The 25,272-nt window shown below is 35.0% G+C and overlaps 1 long non-coding RNA gene across 4 annotated transcripts; it reads left to right on the forward strand.

The window, feature by feature from the left end:
- The first annotated feature begins 12,168 nt into the window (after positions 1-12,168).
- Positions 12,169-24,820, forward strand: LOC107852843. Of its 4 annotated transcripts, none has more exons than XR_007046822.1 (5): positions 12,169-12,585; positions 16,205-16,304; positions 18,597-18,919; positions 23,109-23,199; positions 24,205-24,820. It is a non-coding gene; the product is annotated as an uncharacterized LOC107852843 (long non-coding RNA). The 4 variants fall into 4 exon arrangements; XR_007046824.1 differs by having other exon boundaries at positions 23,115-23,199; XR_007046823.1 differs by lacking the exon at positions 18,597-18,919 and having other exon boundaries at positions 12,186-12,585; positions 23,115-23,199.
- The last annotated feature ends 452 nt before the right edge of the window (positions 24,821-25,272 follow it).

The following is a 25,272-nucleotide window of genomic DNA, read 5'->3' on the forward strand; positions in this document are numbered from 1 at the left end:
TCTGTCTAAAAAGTTTTCAAGAAAATCGAGGGCACGGACATGAGCAACCTTGTCTCTTTTGTGACTCCAAAATTTTTTTATTGTAAAAATTGGTAGATACTCTATTTTTTTCTCTAGTACAAGGGGCAATTGAGCCACTTTGGCGAATTTTCATGCCATGTGTGGTGAGCTTATTTTTCCAAATCTCATGTGTACTTGTACTATCTAGAACTTGCCCCATTAGTCTCTCAAGGATAATTTTGATTTTACTTGGTTGGGGAGATGATCTTAGGCCATCTTTGTGACGTTGGAAGTCCACTTTAGCTTAAAAATCCCTTGCATAGTTGTTATGCCTAGTCACCCACTTTGAGCCTTTGGACCATACCCTCCTTAAACTTAAAATTGCAACTCAAGGCTAAAAGCCTAAGTTGGGGGTGGTGATGATTGAAAGAGGTAACTTTGGGCCACGAGTTGTAAATGAGTGACTATGAGCTTAAGTATTGAGAACAAATGAATAAGAAAAAGGAAAATATCCAACAAAGGAAAGAGAAGCATAAAGGGTGCAAGAAAAAGAAATGAAAAGAAAATGGGTGATCCAAGGAAATAAAAAGTAGGAACAAGTGTAAAGAGTGAAAACAAAAGAAGTGGCCCATGATCAAAATTTGGATGGAATAGTGTGAAGTAGATGTTCAAGAAGGGTATAGCCATGTTGTTCCTAAAATATATCCTACCGTATCCCAAACCTATGTTACCAGCTCAAAAAGCCCTTCGTGATTTCCAACCAAGTATTTTCATTATAGTGACGATTTAAAATAGGGGCAAGCCTATGGCATGGTACTTGTTAGCATCGAGAGTTCTTGAGAGAGAGTGTGTTTTACACTTAAATTCCTTGTTTCATAATTGATGACTTGGTGTGTGGAATTTTATTTCTTGTGAGGATGCATGTAAGCAAGTCAAGGTGCGTGATTTTGTCATCTCCCGCAAAATAAGGCAAAAGGAGTATTATGTAGTTGAGGTCAAAAGTCAGTCATTTCTAAAGTATTAGTGATTGTAGCATGGTTTCTCTTTAAATTCTCTTGCATCCTTGAAAAATCACATTTTATGTTGAGGGGTGTCGTGAAAATAGTTTTTCCCATGTTTGAAGGGCTAAATGGTGGTATTAACTAAGCTTGAAGTCATTATGATCATTGGGTCATTCAGTTTGGGTATAAATGTGCATAGTCTCATGGTAAGAAGTAGTGTTGTTTGAGGACAAGCAAATCTTTAAGTTGGGGGTGTTGATGAGTGGTGAATATACCGCTCATTTACACTTATCATTCATGCACACTACTATGATCTGAAGAAATAAATAATACAACATTACGATTAAATGCACTAATTTCCATATTTTGTAGGCATAGAGGTGATGAGATAGAATGATGTGGAATTGAGCTGAAAAGGAAAAGAAGAGGAGAAGAAAAGTGCACAGCTGAAGGACTATGTATAGAACGAGGCTCAGTTACCATGATCACGGTCTAAAGGCCATGATTGCGGACAGTCAAGAAGGTCAGCAATCACGATCGCGTGGATTTACCCGCGGTTGTGGTAGCCGCAATTACAGAAAATCTGGTGCGATCGCGGCAATACGGGATTAGTCCTAGGGGTAGTTTTGTAATTTTCAATAGTCGACCCTAAATCCCTTAAAGGCCTAAAACTCTTTCCTATTTTGGGCATTCTAGAGACTAGCAATATTTTGAATTTGAAGTTGAAACCCTAAATTAGGCAAGAATTGTAATTTGATTTGGAAACTTTGAATTTAGTAATTTCTTAAAGAATGGATTCTTTGCAGAACCTTATGGTATATTTTTCTCTCCTTTCATCATGAGTAGCTAAATTTTATTGTTTTGGGATTATGTTGAACTATGGTGTAATTAGTTATGGGTTGTGATGTATTTGTGTATATGCTAGTTGGCTGATGATGGGTTCAACTATTATTTGATTAAGTTGGTTGAGATTTGTGGGTGAATGTCCCAAATACTCAATATGGGTTTGTGGGTGAAAACCCCAAACTCTTGCATGCTCAAACCATCCTTGAAAGAGGGGTTTGGGTGAACTTTTGGAACCCACGTCATCCTTGAAAGAAGGATGTGGGAACCAAGGCAATAGTAGATAATTAATGGGTTTAGTTTGCTAATTCTCACTATCTTAGACATTAGAGTGATTATGAAGTTGATTATATCTTAGGTATTTTCCTAGAAATAGGGATACCCAATTGAGGTAATAGGTGAATATAATTAACACACTTGTTAGGTATCTGAAAGGTTCAATAAGTGCAATTCTTGAGATTTTGTTGACAAGCTAGCCTCAAGGATACTAGACCTTGCCTACCATATTGTTAACAACTAGAATGTACACCAAAGCTACACATATCCATACCTAATTTGCCCTTAGGTAGACATAATTCCAAGATTCTCTCTATATCAAAGTTAAATTACAATTGTTGTGTAGTTTGTGGAATTGAGTTAATATTGACACACACTCTCCCAAAACAAACCCCATCATTTTAAATCATGCTTTTTAATTAATTTGCACTTCAGGTGTTTTCTTAGTAAGTGTTAAGACCCATATTACTAGAATTCTAATTTTCACTCCTTTTGGATTCGACCTTAACAAAAGTTGAGACATTGACAACGTCCTTCCTCTTTTAAATTGCAAGGTATAGCCGAGCTTTAGCATTTGGACAAACCCCCGCCTTACACTTAACTACCGTACAATACCAAAAAATATAAAATAGACTCGAAAAGCCCCGAATCTACCTGGAGCTTAGGAATAGTCATTGGATATCTTTGCTATTACTGGGGAGGTGTATTAGCTGAAGTACCTATGCCTGCAGCATAAAATACAGGTCCCCCATGAGGGCCATCCGTACGAAAATATGTAAGGCTGAAAGTATGCTAAAAGTAATTATACATAAAGCAAGGGCCTAATTAAAATCAGATACAAGTGTATAAATGATTCTAATAGATCACCTTTACATATGCTTGTAGTATCAGGTACGTTACATTATTTTTTTTAATTTTACTCTTCTTACTTTATAATCTTTGTAAGCCACATAATACAAATGACCAACCGATTAGTGATAAATAGACAAATTGGGATCGACCCATGCTAGGCTTGTGCCCCTGAGCTGCTGCCACCCACATATAAACATTGGGATTGGCCCATGCTAAGCTTTTTCCCCTGAGATGCCACCCATATATAAAGGTATAGGGATTGACCTATGCTAGGCTTATGCCCCTGAGCTGCCACACATTTAATCAATATTTGCATTACGTAGTTTATTTAGCCTTTGAGATTGTTACTTTGGTGGTCATAACATTATGGTATCTTGGAGGAATAATCTACCAATAAGAGACATGTGAATAAGCACTTAATTTAACAACAAAGAGGTATTGAGCAGATTGTACACGAATGAAATGTTTAGTAGCTGAAAATAACATACGGGTCTTATTTGACTTAAAGGAGAACTCTTGAGACTTACTATTGAATATAAAAATGCAGACTTGATAATAAGCATATGGTGAGGTATTTTAACACATTAGGGAGAGAGAGCAAGGTTGTTATCTAGAAGGGAGTTCATGTGCCGCCACTAGGTATCATTTACTATAAGAAAGCTTTAGAAGATTGTACCATCCAAACAATACACAAATTAGAATAGGCTATAAACATTTACAACCATTAGTTTGGTGGTGTACCACCACACCCTTCTTCTATATTTCAATACAAACTAACTACACCTTTCCCCAACATCAACCCGACAACCCCCAACATATAAACATAAAACAATTCATAAAATAGCCCTAAATTTCCTTTTATTGTAGCAATTAAATATTGAACTCATCATATCTTGAGTTTTTTAATAACAACACATCTATAATTTTTCCCAAATTCATATATAAGGAGGATAAAATGGAGCAGGCACCTTACCAAAATTTTCTGCAACTTATCCTTTTAATTTGAACTCCTTAAGAACTTTAACTTTTCTTTACACTTTAAACCAAAGAAGAAAAAAGGTCTCTTAAGAAAAAAGAAAAGTGAGCAGGTAGCTGGTTTTATATTCTGCCCTAGACTTATAATTAAGCATGAATAGCATGTTTTCCTAATCTTCTATGGGACAATTAAGCTAAACTTTAAGTGTTTTCACTTACCTTGGCCTGCAAAGGTTGGGATTTCTTCAAGAACCCTAGAAGGAAAAATAGGGGTGCTCCTTGTTGTTTTAGAGAAACTAGAGAGAATTTGTGAAATATATTCCTTTTTATGACTTAGGAATAAAAGCGTATTACCAGCAACTTGGATTTATAAAGACCCTATTTTTTATTGTCTACTTAGTTGTATTTTGGACCTCAAATTGGTCAAAGGGGTCCAAATAGGTGATGCACCTACTTAAGGAGATCAAGCTGCTAAAAATTTCAAAGTAGGTGATGCACCTTCTTGCTTGATCCATTATTGGGATCAATTGAATTAGGCCTTGGAAGATTTAAATATTGGGCCTTTTCTCAATTTCCTTCACCTTTTACTTAATTTGAGCCCAAATAAGTATCTAATATAAGCCCAAATCTAATCCATGGACTTGGTCAATTAACTTGGTTTATGTAACTCAAGTAGGTGACTCACCTACTAGACTAATTAACTCAAGAAATCACCTCAAGCTCTATTTTCATTTATTAAACCCTTTAATCTCACATAAAACTTGTATATACTTGGTCACTTTAAACTTTTGATTCAAATACCGGCTTGTGATTCCAAGTTAAATAGTTGTATAGATGTTAAGTTGGTCTTATCATATTAAAACATATGGGTAACATCTTGAGCTCCATCTACATCATCAATACTCGCATAAAAATCTCATCCATTACCTATACCACAAGGCTCTACTAAGTTCCATATAAATAGAACAAGTACATAAAAAATATGGGGCGTTACATTACCCTTTTCAGGGCTTTCTAATATAGCATGTCTAGATTCTGCAATTCCCCCTCTCAGCCTCTGTTGGTCCCAACTACAAGGACTGCCACATCATCCTATGCAAATAAATCAAAGTGTTTGGGACAACACAGAGGTCATGACTAAACAATAGGGGATACACTTGGAGAAATAGCTGATATATGGCTCTCTGTAAGAGAGCATACCTCTACTTTAAGTAGGTCCACCTTCTCTCTAATAGCTTCTCAATATTTCTAAATCGAACCGATACTTGAGTCTAAAAAATATCTATCCATATATGCAACTCATCTTGTAGCTCTTAACATTACAGTTCAATGCACAGACTGTAGTCTAGCCTCGGTCTTCTTTTGTATAGTCTGGACCCATGTTGGATCTGCCCATATAACATCGCTAACTCAATCTTAACAATCGATAGCCAAGTAACTGTCACCTTTATTATCTGCTCAACATCTGGTATATCTTGCACACTGGTCTTTGCAACAACATCCTCATCAACACTGTCTATTATAGATACCACTCGCTTATTGTCTGACTACAGTACTGTCATACACATATCAAAAACTACTCACTCATTATTTCGTTTGAAGGTGATATCCCCCAAATCCATATTAATAAACACCCTACCAGTGGATAAGAAGGATCTACCCAATATAATGGGGGTTTGAGAATTCACCTCATAATCAAGAACCATGAACTTAGTAGGGAACATAAGGGATGCCCCTATACTTCTTCATCACAAAAAACACCTATTGGTTTCTTCATAGATGAGTCAACCATCAATAGTTTTATGGATGTAGGTTTGAGATCCCCCATTCTCAAAAGCTTGTACATAGTCAGTGGCATCACATTTACTCCTGATCCCAAGTCATATAAAGCTTGCTTAAGATTAAAAGGCCCAATAGAAAGTTAAATGGTGACCGCTCTGGGATCCTTTTTCTTTTCTACTAATAGTGAGAAAGGGGTCGCATTATAAGGGTGAACATGATCATTAGTCTCGACAACCCAATCTTTACCACTATCATACTTAAAATCATTACCATATCATGTCAAATTCTCAGACTCTACCTCAGGTGTCTCATCGCTCTCAGTGCTATCAATATTTAACTCCTCAGTAGTAGCTATATGGGGATCATCAGTAGTGGCACCACAAATAGTACTGATCGCGAGACAGTGACCTATAGCTGGCAGACTCTAAATTTTTTCACTTGGAAGAGTAACATGCTATTTTTTTATCATAGAAAACATTTTCCCGAACTGGTGCTCTAACTACCTGATAGTAGTGGCATGAGACTCCACCTTTTGGGTCAACCCTAAAATTTCATCCTTAATCTCCTTAAGGTTGTTCTCCTGATTGTTTTAACCCTTCACTAATTTGGTCTGCATTTTTTCTATTCTTGATTCAGTATCTCATCTTCCAGGCGGAATGTACTCATCTCCCATCTCCTTGTAATCATCTCTCCATCTCTAGTCACCTTCTCTATCCCTACTGTAATCTCTATATCTATCATTATAGTAATTCCAACCTTGGTTTCCTTACCTTTGGGATCAAAAACCCTTCAACTAACGATCCAAATACCTAGCTTCTTCTTCTAATGCAGACTCATAAGCTTCAGAAGTTCCACCCTATGCTCCTATTATTTGAACTTTCTTAGAATTCATGGTCATGAACCACTTTGCCAGCAACCCAAGATAAGTCCTCAGTAGCATAATCTTTTGTGCTACAGAATTATCAGTCACTCTCTGGTCACCAGTAGCTCCAATGGTATAAGTACTAGAACCTATCTCTGCCTCTTGATTTTGCCACCCTGAGTTAGTAAGCGAGATCTAATAGAATATTATAAGCTACTTCCCAGCGTAATCTCATAAAAGCTTCTCCAGATATAGTGTCTACCATAGCTCTAAAACTGATGGTCAGGGCTCAATAGAATAATCCAAAAAGTTCATCCCTGAAATCCGATGGTTGGGCACCATACTCAACATCTTCTTGAACCTGAACAAGGCCTCATACATTGACTTCGACTACAAATGCCTAAAATTATAGATCTCATCCTTAAGCTATAACATCCTAGATAGAGGAAAGAACTGATTTAAGAATTGTCTACGCTAGTCATTCCATGTAGTAATAGATTCTTTTGGAAGTTGCCCTAACCATAAAGATGCTTCTCCTGTAAGCGAGAAAAGGAACAACCTCTATCTAAGTGCCTCTTGATTCACCCTTGAATATGTATATAAAGTTTGAATTCTAGTAAAATTGGCTTGATGCATGTTTACATCATCAGTAGAAAGCCCCACAAATACACCTTTCATGTATAAGAGATGGATCATTACACTTGATATATTAAACTTAATGCCTAGGGGTAAAACAAGAGGAATAATGGCACCAGTATCCACTGGTTCAATATACCATAGATCCTCTTCATCATCCTCATATGGTTGCAAGTACTGGTATATTGGGATCACATGGGATCAGCCACATCAAACTCTATTCTGGTTTCTATCGAGTACTGCTCGATGCTCTACTTCCTGTCTTTGCACAGCTAATTCTACCTCTCGAGCTATCTGCTAAGCATCTTCTGCTGCCCTTCTATCATTTTCATCTTGAGCTAAAAATACCTCCATCTGCTGGTCAATGATATCCTAAACTCCTTCAGGAGGAGAGGGAGGTATATTATCACAAACTTCATCAGAAAGATTGTCTCTCTTCGGCTCTATCATCCTACTACGTATTTGTAGGATCCTCTCTGGATTTGAATTTAGCGGGAGTAAGGGATTTCCTCTACTCTATATGTTAGTCATACACTAGAATATACCCAATTAAGAATAAAAACAAAAGACCCCAAAACTGCAACAACTTCAATTCGCAACTCAACACCACATTCCCCAGTAATGGCACCAAAATTTGATAATGCCCAAGTTGCAACTTTACCTTGAAGATGATTGCGGTCGCTATAAAATATAGTAACCCAACAAAGGTTGGGGTGAATCCCAAGGGAATACATGGACTTGTAGTTCTCAAATAGTGTAATCAACGGGTGATAACTGGAAAAGTAAATGGGGGGGATTTGAACAACAATATCAACCAAGGAGCAAATATCAACTTCGGTTGTAATCAATATTGGTGAACAATAGGATTGTGTTCCCTCTGGATTCTCAACTCCGCAGGCTTATCATGCTTTTTTGAACCAACCCGATACCTTGCATGTAGAATTAATAAGCTACGTACCTTCTACAGTCTTTTGGACAAGCAAAATGATTTCACCCTATACCTTTAGAATCTCAGGATATCGCCATACTAACTCTTATCTTGATCCCAGTTAACTATTATCTTTTTAGTAATTAGATGAAATCTAACCATCTTACATAGATAGTAACTAATATTGTGGGATGACAACAAAACTCTAAATTACTATTTTCATTATCTTTTGCTAGTCACTACTCCTCTTATGAAGTAAGTAGAAATAATCTAGGTAGGATCTTAACGTTGGCCACTGCTAAAATAACTATTAAAGTAAAGATAATGAAATGCATGCATGGGTATTAGTTCAGAACAACAATTGCACTTCCTCTACTTCATTAATTCACCAGGGTTTCCATAACCCTAGCTATGGGTTTTAGCCGCTCATACTTATGAAATAATCAATAACATTCATAATTGAAAGCATAGATGAAATCACAATAATAAGAAGTAGAAAACCCACAACCGCAATTGAATTAATCAGCTGAATTCAAAAAGAGAATTCCAAGAACAAAATTGAATCTTCAAATTAAAATATATTTGTGAGTATCAAAAGTGCGTAACTTCTACTAAAAAATATATAAAGGATATTTATAGTATATGAGGAAACCCTAAACCAAAGCGTGAATGAAATAGGAGAAAACAAGATCGGTCGCCACTTATGGCTCCTACTTGTGCCCTGACCCTGGGAATAGATAGTACCTATGGTTAGTAGGGTGGGCGTAGGTACAGGGTGCAGGTACCAGGATGAAAAAAATCCTGCAGGTCAGCTCTTGGGATTTTTGACTTTTGGCATTTGCTTTACTTATTTGCAGTCCTTAGGTCCTACTTGCGGTCCATATGTTGACTTAGTAAGTATCGAGAATTATGTTTTTTCAGCTCTTCTTCAATTCCTTAACATGCTTCGATCACGAACAAGCCAAAAAGTGTCCCGAACATCCATAATTGCTCCAAAAATAGACAAAACACCTTTTTTCATCTTCTTTACGAACTTAGCATCCAAAACTTAATTTCTGCAAAACATACCCAAAATGCATAATATCTAACAAAACAACCTCAGAAACTTGTATATTTTCCTCATTTTAAGCATTGAAAGTGCTATATTTCTATAACACATCAGTCATTTATGAAAAAATAAAACTTAAAAGTGCAACAATAAGTATAAAACCATAGCTCTCTAAGGCAAGAACCAAAAATTCAAAATTAATATTGGCATTGAAACAATTAACTAAACAAACAAAAAGTAATGAACCTCATGAATAAACATTTATTCAATAGTATCACAGTCAACAATCATTCCAACAATGACTCCAACAAAAATGAGTAGAAACTAGAGAAAGAGTAGAAAATGATAACACATAGATAATGTGAAGATGAGTAGAATGAGACGAACATTACCGCCTTTCTGATAGGGTAAGGTCCATTGACTAGTAGACGAGGGATACTGATTCAGTAAGGTAGGTCTTCAGTCATCGATCTTCGAAAGAGATAAAATGTCAGTCTAAAAGAGATGAGGCATCAGTCTAAAAAAGAACTCTGATTGTAAATAATAACAAGTGAATGACTACTGATTTGTGAATTTAAATATTAGGGTAGAAATATATGGGCTTGGCCACTTGGGACTTGGGTCATTCATTATTAATTGGGCCAACATCGAAATTGGTAGATTCTATTCAATATAAATATATATAATATAATATAAATAATTTTTTATAAATCATTACCCTCAAATCAAACACCAAATCGAAGAATCAAAATGTCACAAAAAGGGCACCGAACCAAAGAATCGAAGAGCCTAACTAATTCGGTTTGATTCGATTTTTCAATTCTCTAATTTTTATGCCCACCCATACTGCCAGTATACCCACTCTTTTATTTTACCTGAATCATGCTGACTTGATACCCTTTTTAAAATATGTTATTTATTAGTTATATTTAAAAATTTAAATTTAACTAGTAATATTTTATATAATTGTTTTTTAGGAATAGTATTGAAAGAAATAATAAAATTCTCTTAATTTTATAAATGGAACAAAACAAGTTGAGATAACCAGCTTTAATAAGAAAGTGAAATAATGAAAATGAGGGAGTATTATCTATATGCTCTTTTCGTTTCATTTTAGGCTCATGTTGTCTTAAGAAGATATTTATTAAAATTTTTTTTATTAGAATAAAGCTTATTAATTATTTTTTTAAATTTTAAATTTTACTACTAATATATTATAGAGTCATTTAATAATAAATAGTACAAATAATAAACTTTTTTTAATTTTATAAATTTTAAAATAAATTAAAATAACTAATTTTAAGAAATACCAAATAAAAAGAAAGAGTTGAAATGGGAGAGTATAAAGAGGTATGTCATGACACTCGCTAGAGTTAGAATTTGGCTTTTTCCATTTTAAAATAGTTGATCCTTGTTGAGTTCAAATTTTATTTAAGAAAATATTGTTAGGATTTTATTTTTTCAAAATAGTCTTATTTAATTGTTTAGTTATGACCAGTTACCTTCTACTTGGCCTCAAATTGTTGCTGTTCTTGACTTTTTCAGACCTAAATTTATAACTAGATGGATAAGATGGTAACCCACTGCTGGGGGATGGTGGAAATTTAATACTGATGGGGCCTTGAGAGGTAATCCAGGCTGAAGTTCAGATATATTTTGTGTGCAAAATCATGAAGGTGATCTTGTGTATGCTAAGGGTTTCTATATTCCAGATTTGACTAATCTAGTTGTTGATCACCTCTTGTGTTTGATTCACTTGCAGTAGTCAACATGATTAATGGACTATGGGAAATTTCTTGGAGTGTGACAATGGAGATCAACTCTATTAACAATATGATGAATTCTTGTTCAACAAGAGTACAACACTCTTTATGGAAGGGAAATACTTTTGCTGATTTTTTCACTAACTTGATTTTCCATTTTGCAGGTAATTTTGAATTTAACAATTTTTAAAAAATTTCAAGTGCAGGCTGAAAAATAATCAATCTAGACAAATAGGGCATTCCACAAATGAGGATAAGACAGTGTACAACAACTAAGTTAATAGGAGATAGACCACTACCCAGATTATAACTTGAGTATATAAATCTTGTTAGCAGGGACTAGTTAATGGTGAATTTAGTGAAGTCTGAATTATTTTTATTTAGTTAACATTCTATGCACCTATGGGAATTTTTAGGTGTTATAGATGGTATAAAATCGGGACTCACTTATACTAGTTGCTAATTACCAGCTACAGAGTTTATAAATTATCAAGCACAAATTTAATGGTATTTCATATTCTCAAATCTGTTGATGAGGTAAGAACCTGGGAATTCAAAGTTAGTGTCTGGGTAAGCAAAGTGCAGACATAATCACGGCTTCACCTTTAACGCATAGAGTTTGTATTTCCTGTAGAGATTGGGTAATGGTGGTAGTATTAATCCCATAGTGGTTTAACCCACCAAAGTCTAGATTTATGAAGGAATTTGAATTTATCGTGGAGTTGAAAGGGGATGTTTGACTATTCTTCATAACCTTGCAATTGATCGATTAAGCATCATATTGCAGCTCGCCTAAGCTGTAAAATAAGAGTTGTAGTTTGCATCTTGCTACAAGAATCTATTGAGGTGATGAGGAGATCAAAGAAAATTACCAGGTTCATTCTCAACCTAAAATTTAGCTCAACTAGAGATGTAGAGAATGGACATTCTAGTGGATTATTTCTTTCCTTTTTGATGACCAAAAAATATCTGGGTTATGTTCTTTCCTTTTCTCATTTTGTTCTTTAGTTATTGGACTGGGTCGGGACTTGGTCTCTTCCTTTGTACATACTGCATCTTTATTCAATAAATTAGGCCCAATTAGGTCTTTTATTTAATTTTTTTTTTCAAGATAGTCTTATCAATTATGATTTGAAATATAAATCTTATTATATTTTTACTATTATTACTATATAAAAAGATGAGGATTAGGATGATCAAGGGTGTAAATGTAATTTTACTCCATGATACTTCAGTTGCACTAGAACTATAGAGAACTATCCAGATCCATTCTATTTACAGAATAGAGTAATCAACATAAATGTCTCATAATTCTCTCTTTATATTCTTTCTGCAAATCCTCTTCTTTGATTTTTCTCCTCTCTTTTATGTTCAGAATTCATCTATCTTTCTACTTTTCTAGCCTTCTCCCAACCATTTTGTCTTCTCAGTTCTCCCAAAAATCTCTCTTTTAATTTCTAATTTCCAATTTCTGGTGAGCTCTTCATTGATTTCTTGGTTTTCTCTCAATTTTTATTAATTTTATTTTGAATTCAATAAGCTATGTGCACTAGAGTGACAAACTGACGATAAGGATCAAGTACGAGGAATAATTCTTAATTCTATACTCCATTGAAAAGGTATGTTTGTTCTTAACCAATATTAGATTCTATTTTAACATATATGTGGCCAAGCACAACTAAGTGAAAAAGAAAGAAAAGTTATTTCTTTATATAGAAGTTAGAATTAAAATTCTATTAGGTTCCACAAAGATCTCTCTGTCACTTGCTTTTTTTTTTTTTTTGGAAGTTCTCCATTATCACCAGAATCTTTTCAGGTAATTCCTAATAAAAAAATAGAGAAAATTTGAAAATGAAAAATCAAAGAATTGTACAAAATGGGGTATTTGCTGATTGAGATTTTAGAGACTCTTCGTGGCAATCTGTTGGAGTCATCCGTATTTGATTATATTGAAAAATTATTATTTTGAAGAAATTATAAAAAGGGGTTAAGTTTTTGGTTAACGTGATTGTAGAGGAAATTGAGTTCTAAGTATTCTTTCTCTTTTTTTTTCTCTCAATTGCTATCCTCTTTCTCTCTTATTAATACTCTCCTTATAATAGTTTTATAGCATTTTCAGCAATCTGTTAATTTGCTTCGTAAAAGATAATTGGTCCTTGGATTTGATATTGTGCAATTAATGTTCCATCATTGATTTCTAAATTTATATAGGGGTTGTTCCATGCTATTAGATTGATAGTTATGATTGAGCGTGTGAGTGATTATATATTTATAAAATGCATTTCATATACTAAGTTTATTGTTCAAAGGCTTGATCAAGTTTTTTGCTAACTTTATTTCAAATTATTTTTATCCTTTATAAGCAAATTTGATTTTTAACATGCTTGTAATTATTTCAGGCGTCGTGTATGGTGTTTTTTTAGCGGTGATTCTTCTTTGTTCTTTTACTGCTTCTTACTACAATCTTACATAGGTTTGGAGGGTTTTAGTTAATTATACCTTTAGAAAAAATAATATTTGTGGTAAAGTTTATGCTATAATATAACCCATATAAAATACAAGAAATTTTGAATCTCTTAACATTTGTGACAAACAACTATGCGTGATATCTAGCTAAAAAATGTATTGTTTAAAAAGATGACTAAAGTTACTTACTTCATGGATTTTATTTTCTTGATAGAAATATAGTAAGCTTCATCTGCATCATGGTTGAGCTACCATTTAATAGTTTGGGTAAAATATTTTGTTGATATTCTATTTACTTCTAAGTCAAAATTTTTTGATGGTGTTTCTTTTAATGTATGTAAAATAGAGACATACTTAGGTTTGATTTGTTGGGATCGATAAGTAGTATACTCTAAAAGTTATTTCTTGCTTCCTAGAGAAATCTTAATTTTCTATTTCTATCTGCAAAGACCCTCCAAATATAGAAATTGCCATCTATAAATGTTTTTTCATTTGCTATAATTGAAGAAACTTTCATTTACTATGTATTTTATTCTCCAAAAAATTTCCATACAAAGCATTAGGTCTTGTCGTCTTGCATAGACAGTAACAAGCTTGGACATTATAAGAGTAGATGAGAGACAAGGTATGGAAAATCATTGGTTATATAACTTCAAACAATGAAAGGAAGAATAAAGAAGGTAACTTATTTAATTAGATAGACAAAGGAGTCAAGGAACATTCCAATATGTGATAAAAACTACTGATAAAACAACTTAAATTGTACTCTAACCAATGACAAATAAGTGTACATTTAAAATTTCAATATCAGTTCTACCTCTTACATGTTGATTCCTTAAGTTCATACATATCCGCATTGTCTCGGTTCTCTTTTCGTCTCTTTTCATGTGGCATATACCAATACAATCAAATGCGATAGATTTAGAAAAAAAAAGAGCCAGTCGGTGCACTAAAGTTCCTATTATAAGTGTTTTGACTTGAAGTACTTGATAAGATATGCTAAATATTGCTGGAAAATTTTTTTTCACTTTACCTAGAGTTACGACTGAAAAATCAAACTGTTAAAGTTCTTACTTGGTACACATGTCAAAGCTTAGTTCTTGTACAAAATTCGGTCTACTATTAAAGGCCAAGGTCTTACTAGGTAGACATGCCAACGCCTTGGTTCTTGTGCAAAATCCATTAAAATAACAAGTGAGCTTAGTAAGATATTGAACTTTTCTTACATATAGTAAGCTCCATCATTCCGTTCAATTCTAGAATGCTGGAAATCTTATTAATTGTTTTTCCATTTTAAGAAGTTGGATCTGAAACAATGAGGTGTTTCATTTCTCCTTTTCAATGTTGTTTCGTCCAAGTACTTTGGAGATATGTCATTGATATAATTGTTTCTAACTACTATGAAAAAGTGTATACTGATTCACCTGGAGTGATTGATAGTATGTTGAGACAACCAAATAATTATATATTGTAATTATTTTTCTTTTTCAGAGGTTCTTCACTCATACAATATTTATTTCTAATTGACTATATGTGTGATCAATGTATGTGTGGTATTGTCATTATGATTTGATAATGACCTTAATTGAGTGACTACAACTGATATCGAATACGTAGAATTAAATAATAAAATTAAAGGATAGTTGAGAAATAAGAGATGAGAAGTGAAGAAAGAAATGCTCAACTTAACAATAATTAAACCAAGAGAGAAAGAGAACTCAACCAAATGCAAAAAATTGAGTTCACAATATGATAACTCGATGATCAATCAATTGAAGAATATAACACAAGCAATTCGGGAATCCATCCTAATCACTCGATCCAAGCTAACAATTGAAATTGAACTCAATTACTATCCTAACCTAGAGTTACTAAATATCAAGAATTTAAGTAAAGAAAATAGCTAAGGAAACTATTTATACTCCTTGCCTTTTCACAAATAGCCTATTACAAGTAATAACCCACAAGTACCCTTCTTGATTGCTAGTGACCTTGTGTATTTATTTTTTCATACCTTTCTTTGGGCTTCAATCTAACCAAGCTCATATCATGATTACTCAATATTTTTCTATTTTAGTTGATATTCTGATCCCCACAATATAAATAGATAATTTGTGATTTATTCTTTCGGTGATTTTATGTGTTGAAATTTTCACTCGATATTAATATAAGTGTACTCTAAATTTAGGTTCTTGAGAATTACTTTAACAGTAAAATGTAAATTTTTGCACTTCTGTGTTGTTTGGAAGTTTTTGGAAACATGTTGGTACTGATTGCCTGTTTCTCTCATTGGTTGCCTTTGGATGAAGTTATACTGAAGTAATAAACTATTATATCCTTATTATGATTACATATCAAATTTTATTTCTTAGGATGATATCAAGCAACCAAAAAAAATAAGTAGGGTGACTACAAGTTGAGTGTCTAGATAACAAATTCTATCCGCTGTAGAATAATACACAATTTTCTTATAATCTTCCATCACTGAGACTATGTACGTGTATAAAATGTATCCATAACAATGTCTGCATGTGGAAACACCCTCAAACATGTTTTGTACTACTGAATTGCTATTCTCAACCTCAAGTTAATGTCTGTTGGTTAGTTCATTATTAATGAAAGTTTATCATGTTCTAAATACTGGAATGTTGCTTACCATCATTAAAGTTGTGTCTAACTTTCAAGTATTATTTTGTAATTATGTCCCAATATAAACCTTTGAACACTTAATAAAGTTATTTGATTTATACCTTTAACAAACTTTCTGTACAGAATATGAGGTTCCTAGCTAACTTCATCATGGAGGCTAGAATATATTATTATCAAGAAAAGCAAGATTCATAATCAAATACAATAGCATACCCAGTGAAAGGTTCGTAATCAAATCTTTTGACTAATTTTGATGGTTGAATTAGATAAAATGTTTATTATTCTTTTTTTTCCCATGCATATACCAAAATTAATATCAAGGCTCACAAAATTACAAAATAATAGAGGATTTTGATACAAGTTATGGATATGAGATATCGATAGATAAGCTGATTGATAAACTCTTTAAATATGAAAAGACGTTACTTCCTCTGTCCAAATTTATGTGAAGTCTTTTCTTTAAAGGTAGAACTTATAAAAGATTATTTTTATCAGCATAACCTTCAAACATAATACAATGTAGACTTGGTGAAGCGATTACTTTATTCAAGTTTAATGGTTTGTTTTAGCTTTGACACAATTGAAAAAAAGCGTAGAAAATATATGTTTTAGGCTCCACTGTTTCAAAGCTTAGATGATTCTTATATATATATGTTTTGATTTGGTTGTGAAAATTATCTGTACTAATATTAGTCTGTGGGAATATTATATGCAGAAGCAAGCTGGGCATTGAAATTTGACTTGATCATGAAATTTTGAAAAATTAGAGTCCTCATAAAAGTCGCTTGTTTTGGTTGGACTTGAACTGCAACAACAATAATCTATTTGATTTATGATATGATACAGAAGAAAAGTATCTATTTATGTAGCTGATGCTTATGTGAAATGACTCAAAGAACTGACAGACTTTATTTTGCATAGTAGATAAATAACACAAATTTCTAATTTATGTTTTAGCATTCCTCTATGTATCATTTGCATTATTTGGTTGGAGAGGATATGCTTTGAATATAAAAAAGAAGTACATACCAAACACCCTAGGTTCTGGCCCTTGCAAAATTTAGTGAGTTTGAGCCTTCTGTTGAATATACGACTCACCACATGTGTTGTATAGCGTGGGTATGGGTCAGGTTACCCAACTCATAAGTTGTCCAGTGTGTGATGATCAGGTTTCTGTTGTGCTTATGACTTGGTGGGTACGGGTCATATAGTTTGGTGATAGTTCGTTGGGTTAGCCCTTCACTTAATCTGAAACTTAGTAACTTTACTTAGCTTTGAGTATGAGTGTCTCACTAAGAGCTGTGAGGATAGGGTACAAGTAATAAGGTGTAATCATATATTGTCCAGTGTTAATAACTTTGAATTCGGCCTAGGGTACGACTGGACCATACTAGTCATATGGTTCACCAGTTGGGACCTTAGAGTCGTATGTTGGACAGAATATGGTGTCCAACTTTTTTACCAAGGTACGAGTAGAAGGTACCACTCGTATGATGTGGGTATGAGTGAGGGGTCCAAACCATACCCTCCTGTAGAAATTTTATAGTTTAAGTTGGGGGTATTTTGGATATTTCTCCTAATAACTCCTTATGACCCCATGACCTAAAACATCTTTTGGGGCTTTATTAATCTCTTATTCTCAATCAAACACTCTCAAATCTCTCTCAAGCTTTGGATTCAAGAAGAGGCTAGGGTTTTATTCAAAGTAATCAATTAAGACTCTTAAGGGTGGTTCCTCTTCGTCTTTCTTGTCGTCTAAGACATGTTACTCCTCCCTCATTGTTATTTCAACTAAAATCATAGTTTAATGAATGATTTTCATAGCATTATTATGGTATTATTTTGGGTTTTGAAGTATATGTAGGGGGTTTTGGTTGTTCTTGGTTGAATAATGTTTTCCCATAATTTTCTTATGCTTTTCAGGTTGTAATGATGATTTGAACATGTGGTTTTATGGTAATGGTCAATTGGTACTTGATTTTGGTTTTGGAAACTATATGCCCTCAACATGTTTGTTAAAATGCCAATGAGAATACTTTTATCACAGAGTTTGACTATTATCAAAAAATTTTCATTGCATAATATTGTTATGGAACCTAAATTGGTTTAAATGGTTTTAAACGGATTGGAAAGGTCTCGGTGTCCATGGTATTTGTTTAAATGAAAACTTTAAAGTCAAATTGGTTTAGTGGCTTTGGTATGGTGTAAATGGATAGACTTGCAAGCTCTAGTTTGGTATGACGATACCAATGGTTAATGCCTAATAAATAATACTCCTTGGTAGTTAGTTAGTTGTGTGTGAATGGTTTTAAAATAGGCTCAAAGGGGGATGTGTTAGCAAGGCCGTGGAAGGTGGCAGTCTCTGAGGGACCAAAACTGGAAACTCATGTTTGCGGATATGTAGTTAGTCTTGGTGACCATGTGCATCATGTCACACTTATATTTTGGGAGATGTATTAGTCATATTAGGTTTTTCTCTAGTTCATGCAACTAACACACGTCGGGGCCATTTCAGCAGGGGGAGCTGAAATCATATAGCCCATGGGTGGATTTAAGATGACAGAGCTATACAATACCAGGTTAAAGGTTTTAAATGCATGCTAAACCAGATTCTCTTTCCCGACATGGTATACATTTATTTTTATGGATGTGGTTGCATATGGTTATTTACTTTGGTTTTGAATAATGAAATTATTTTATCCTTACTCCTGAGTACATGCTACCGTTCACCTACAAATCCGTCTTCGTGCCCTGTATCCCATATGATGCAAGAATCGACGATACAACTCCTCTTGCTCAGTGACTACTTTGAGAACAATTTTAAGTTGGAGAAAAGTGGTAAGATTTCACTCTGAAATATTCATTTCATACTATTGTCTTCTTTTCATATTTTAGTTTATTTCTTGGACTTTGGTTTTGGCTATGGTTGGGGGAATGTCCCAATCGGATGTTATTCGATTTCAGTTAGAGGCTTTGTGTGACTACTATGGGCATGGGCGGTGTCGGTATTGGTGTCAACATTGGCATTGGTATTGGGGCTAATACTATTTGGAGGTTAAATGTTTGGGTAGTTATGGTTTTGAGATTTATTAAATGTCTTTCAATTATAATTGTTCTATCTTGTTATATGTTTAGAATTTATCCGACATAGGGTATAGGGCAATTATAGTTGGGTATAGGGCAGTTATAGTTGGGTATTAGGGGTGGTCTCCAATCCTTTGGACTTGAGATGCTCGACATGACTAGGCCCTGGTTTGAATCATGTCAGATTGGTATCAAAGCCCTAGGTTCATGGTCAATTGAGAGTCCACAAAGCTATGTCGAGTAGAGTCTCTTTTAAGGGTGTGTAGCGTGCCACACTCATAAGAGTGAGGCTACCAGACATTTAGGAATGTTTCTGTTTCATGTGTTCTATTTTTAAGTCGTAGATCTAAGATCCTAAATTTTCCTCTAATCCCTATTTGTTCGCTTTTCAGATCATGCCTCTTCGATGATCTGAAGCTTACAGAAACTCCTTTGTCCTACCTGAGGACAATGTTGATGGGACCCATTGTACTTATGGGCTCTAAACCCAGTCTAAGGGTCCAGTTCTTGATTGTGTTCCTGGACTACCACTGTCTCTCTTCAATCTTTCTCTATCTCCTCAAGCCAATATGACTAATGCTGAGTTTCATCAGTCTATCTATATATTGGTGCAGTTGGTAGCTTCTCAGGCTGAGCGTAGTTCATCTGTTACTCCATCTTCTAAGGCCACAAAGTTTGTCTAGTTCATGAGGTTGAACCCTCTGACCTTTACTGATGTTAAGGTAGAGGATGAGCCTCAATATTTTTTGGATGAGATAGAAAAGATCTTTCGGGTTATGCATACCACTAATGTAGAAGCCATGGAGTTTGCCGCCTACCAGCTAAAAGATGTGGCTTACTAATGGTACAAAGAATGGGATTAGTCAAGGGGGTGACAATGTTGAGTCATCTTTGTAGGAGGATTTCTTTAATGCTTTCTTGGACTGCTTCTTTCCTCAGGATTTAAGGGAAGCAAAGAATGAAAAGTTTGTTAATATGAGGCAAGACAAGATGTCAGTCCAGAAGTATGCCTTGAAGTTTCACCAGCTGTCTCGGTATGATTCGGAGATGGTTTCTAGCATGAGAGCTAGAATGAGGAAGTTCACTTCTGGGTTATCCAAAGATTTGATTTTGGAGAGTAAGGATGTTTTGTTGATCGAGGGTATAGATATCCTTAGGTTGGTTATGTACATACAGAAGGTAGAGAAAGAGAAGAAAAAGCAGGCTGAGATAGGGAAGAGGCAACACAAGAAGTTTAGGTTCTTCGAGCAGGTGATGGATAATAACAGAGTGGCAGGGAGGGAGAGAAGTGGCCCAAGAAGAAGTAGGGCAATTCTAGGTCTTACTCGATGGCTAGTGATCCCTACCCAAAGTCATTTGGTGACAGGCATTTCTAAAGTGGGGACAAATTCAGGGAACAACATGCCCAACTTAGGCTAGTAGGCCCCACTCAGCTCTATCATATCCTCTCTGCAGGGTTTGTAGTAGATTATATCAGGGTTATTATAAAGAAGAAAAGGATAAGTATTTCAGCTGTGGTCAATCAGGGCACATGATTAAGAACTATCTAGCGGATAAGGTTGCTTCTGGGGTGAACAAGGTTTTAGTTGCTTCATCATCAACTCTGACACCAAAGGGTGCACCATCTAGTTCCAACACTGGTCACAATCATCTTTATGCTCTCATTACTCGCTAGGAGTCCAAGGCATCACCTAATGTCGTGAATGGTATGTTGAAATTCTTTTCTTGTGGTATGTACTATTTACTTGATCTGAGTTTCTCTCTCACTTATGTGACCGCATTTATGGTTGTGTATTTTGATTTTGGTCTAGAGTGTGTTTCAAATCCTTTTTCTATTTCAACCCTGGTAGTGACTCTATGATTGCTAGAAGAGTTTATAGGGTGTGTGTGGTATCTATTGGTAGTAAAGACACTGTGGTGGACTTATTTAAGTTAGATACGGTGAATTTTAATATCATATTGGGATGTATTGGTTGCACTCATGCTATGATTCTTTGGACTGTCAGACCCATAGGGTATTAAAAAATTGAGTTGCCTGAATGGAAGTGGGAAGTAATGAACATGGATTTCATTACCAGTCTTCCTCGATCTCAGAATCAGTTTGATTTTTTTTGGTTCATCATGGATAGGATGACAAAGTTAGCTCACTTTTTGCCAGTGAGAACTAACTTCTCAGATAAAGATTATGTAAGGTTGTACCACCAAGAAATTGTGAATTTGCATGGGGCACCTATTTCTATCATCTCCGATCGCGGTATGCAGTTTTCATATCACTTTTAGTTGTCATTTCAGAAGGTTTGGGGACCAAGGTGAGTCTTAGTACTGCTTTTCACCCAGAGCCGAATGGAAAAATTGAAAGAACTATTCAGCTATTGGAGGATATGCTTCGGGCTTGCGCGATTGACTATGGTGGTAGTTGGGTTGAGCATTTTAATCTGGTAGGATTTACATACAATAATGCCTACCAATTTAGCATTAGGATGGCTCCATTTGAAGTGTTGTATGAAAGGAGGTGTAAGTCTCTTATTAGGTAGTTCGAGGTTGGTGAGGGGGACATGTTCGGAGCAGATTTGGTTCACCAAGCTATAGAAAAGGTAAAGGTGATTCGGGATAGGCTTAAGGCTACCCAAAGTTGCCACAAGTCCTATGCAAATGTGAGGCAAAGGGACTTAGAATTTGAGGTTGGAGATAGGGTGTTCTTAAAGATATCTTCTATGAAGGAAGTGATGCGGTTTGGGAAGAAGGGGAAGCTTAGTCCCCCATATATGGTCTTTACATAATTTTGAGAAGGGTTGGCAATATTTCATATGAGTTGGAGTTGCCCTATAGTTTGAGCTCCATTCACCAGGTACTTCATGTTTCTATGCTGAGGAAGTGTATAGGTGATCCGTCTTAAATTGTACCAGTCAAGGATATTGTATTTTGGATTCTCTATCTTATGAAAAGATCCTGGTTAAGATCTTGGATCGTCAGGTTCATCGATTGCGAACCAAGGATGTGGCCTCGGTAAATGTTCTGTGGAGGAACCACAAGATGGAAAAGGCTACATGGGAAGCTGAAGAGGACATGAAGTCCCAGTAGCAATTCCTATTTTTGGCTCCAGATTTAGTGCGGAAGGTATGTGTTCTTCCTAACGTCTTTGTTTTCAAACATTGTTAAAGGAAAGATTGATTCCTTGATATCTATATTTTTTGTCTCATAGGTAAGTGTAGGGGTGTTTGGGGATTTAATCATGCTGGTACTGCCTTGTTCCATCATTCGAGGATAAACAATCCAAGTGGGGGAGAATTAAAATACCCTGGGTTCTGGCCCTTGCAAAATTTTATGAGTTTGAGCCTTCTGTTGATCATACCACTCACCATATATGTCGTATGTTGTGGGTACGGGTCAGGTTACCCAACTCATAAGTTGTCCAATATTTGGTGGTTAGGTTTCAGTTGTGGTTATGACTTGGTGGTTATGGGTCGTATCATTTGGTGACGGTTCGTTGGCTTGGTCCTTCACTTAATTTGAAACTTAGTAACTTGACTTGGCTTTAAGTATAAGTGGCTCACTAAGAGCCGTGAGGATAGGGTACGAGTGGTAAGGTGTAATCGCATTTTTTCCAGTGTCAATCCCTTTAGATTCTGCCTAGGGTACGACTGGACCATACTAGTCGTATGGTCTGGTCACGTGTTGGGGCCTTGGAGTCGTATGTTGGACAAAATATGGTGTCCAACTTTTTTATCAAGGTACGAGTGGAAGGTACCACTTGTATGATGTGGGTACGAGTGAGGGGTGCAAACCATACCCTCCTGCGGAAATTTTACAGTTTAAGTTGGGGGTATTCTGTACATTTCCCCTAATAACTCTTTTTGACCCCATGACCTAAAATATCTTTTGGAGCTTCATTAACCTCCCATTCTCAATCACACTCTCTAAATACTCTCAAATCTCTCTCAAGCTTTAGGTTCAAGAAGAGGCTAGGGTTTTCTTCAAAGCAATCAATTAAGGCTCTTAAAGATGGTTTCTCTTGGTCTTCCTTGTTTTCTAAGGTATGTTACTCCTCCCTCATTGTTAGTTCAACTAAAAACATGTTTTAATGAATGATATGCATGGCATTGTTGTGGTATTATTTTGGGTTTTGAAGTATATGTTGAGGGTTTTGGTTGAATAATGTTTTCCCATATTTTTCTTATGGTTTTCATGTTGTAATGATGGTTTGAACATGTGGTTTTATGGGAATAGTCAATTGGTACTTAGTTTTGGTTTTGAAAACTATATGCCCTCAACATGTTTGTTAAAATGCCAATGAGAATACTTTTATGACATAGTTTGACTGTTATTGAAAACTTTGCATTTCATAGTATGATTATGGAACCTAAATTGGTTTAAATGGTTTTAAATGGATTGAAAAGGGCTTGGTGTCCATGGTATTGATTTAAATAAAAACTTTAGAGTCAATTTGGTTTAATGGATTTGGTATGGTGTAAATGAATAGACTTGCAAGCTCTAGTTTGATATAACGATACGAATAGTTAATTCCTAATAAATAAGACTCCTTGGTAATTGGTTGTTTATGTGTGAATGGTTTTAATATGAGATTAAAGAAGGATGTGTTAGTAAGGCCGTGGAAGGTAGCAGTTTTGGGGGAGGGGGACAAAAATTGGAAACTTACGTTTGCTGATGTGAGATTGGTCTTGGTGACCTGTGCATCATGTTACACTTATATTTTGGGAGATTTACTAGTCATACCAGGTTTTTATCTGATTCGTGTGGCTAACATGCACCGGGGCCCTTTCAGCAGGGGAACTGAACCTATATAGCCCATGGGTAGATTTCTGATGGGAGAGCTACACAATCCCAGGTTAAAGGTTTTAAATGCATACTACACCCAGTTTTCTTTCTCGATATGATATTTATATATATGTATGGATATGGTTGCATATGGTTACTTACTTTGGTTTTGAATAATGGTATTATTTTATCCTTAATCCTGAGTACATGCTATCATTCATCTGTTAACCTATCTTTGGGTGCTGTATCCCCACGTGATGCAGGAATCGGCCATACTCCTCTTCCTGCTCAGTGACTTGGTCTTCAAGAACAGTTTTGAGTTGGACTAAAGTGGTGAGCTTCCACACTCCGAAAGACTCCATTTCATACTATAGTCTTCTTTTCATATTTTAGTTTATTTTTTGGACTTTGGTTTTGGCTATGGTCGGGGGCATATCCCGATCGGATGTTCTTGGATTTCAGTTAGAAGCTTTGTGTGACTACTATAGGCATGGACGATTTCCGTATTGGTGTCAACCTTGGCATTGGTATTAGGACTGATAAAATTGGGATGCTTGGTTGGATGTTTGGATAGTTGTGGTTTTGAGCTTTATTAAATGTCTTTCAATTATAATTGTTCTCTTTTGTTATATATTTGAAATTCATCCAATATAGGGTACAGGGTAGTTATGGTTGGGTTTTGGGGACGGTCTCCAGTCCGAGCCGGACTTGAGATGCCCAACACGACTAGGCCCTAGTTCGGATTGTGTCGACTTATTTCTTATATAGATGCATACAAAATCTGTACTTTTAGTGGAATAGTATGATAGAAAATATACCTCCTTATTCTGATTGTCTAAACTTTATGAGAGAGTAATTGTAACAAACAATGTTGTAATCCGTTCTTTTCTAATACCATTTTTATACTCTGATACTAAATACCATTTTGATAGTCATGAATGTCATTTAGATACTTGATACTCGATACTGAATACAATTTCGATACTCATACTCATTTATTGAATTTTATCTTATTTTACAAAATAATTTATCATATATAGTCATGAATGGAATTCTTTTCAATATTTTTAAAAATAAATTGAGTTCATTAGCATCTAAGCATATTATTGGGCACGTGCTAAGCACGGGCATTGCCTATCTAATATTATATGAAAAAGTGAAGATGTGGGACGATCAAGTGTATTATTGTCATTTCAAATAAAAAATTTGATTGTGTGCTTATTATGTAAACTTCAAACTTTGTTACTACTTTTTATAAATGTCCATCATATTCCAAGATGTAAAATATCTCATGTGGCCAACAATTTCCTTCACAACTTATCATAAATGTT

The sequence above is a fragment of the Capsicum annuum genome, chromosome 11 (assembly GCF_002878395.1).
Source record: "Capsicum annuum cultivar UCD-10X-F1 chromosome 11, UCD10Xv1.1, whole genome shotgun sequence".
NCBI lineage: Eukaryota > Viridiplantae > Streptophyta > Magnoliopsida > Solanales > Solanaceae > Capsicum > Capsicum annuum.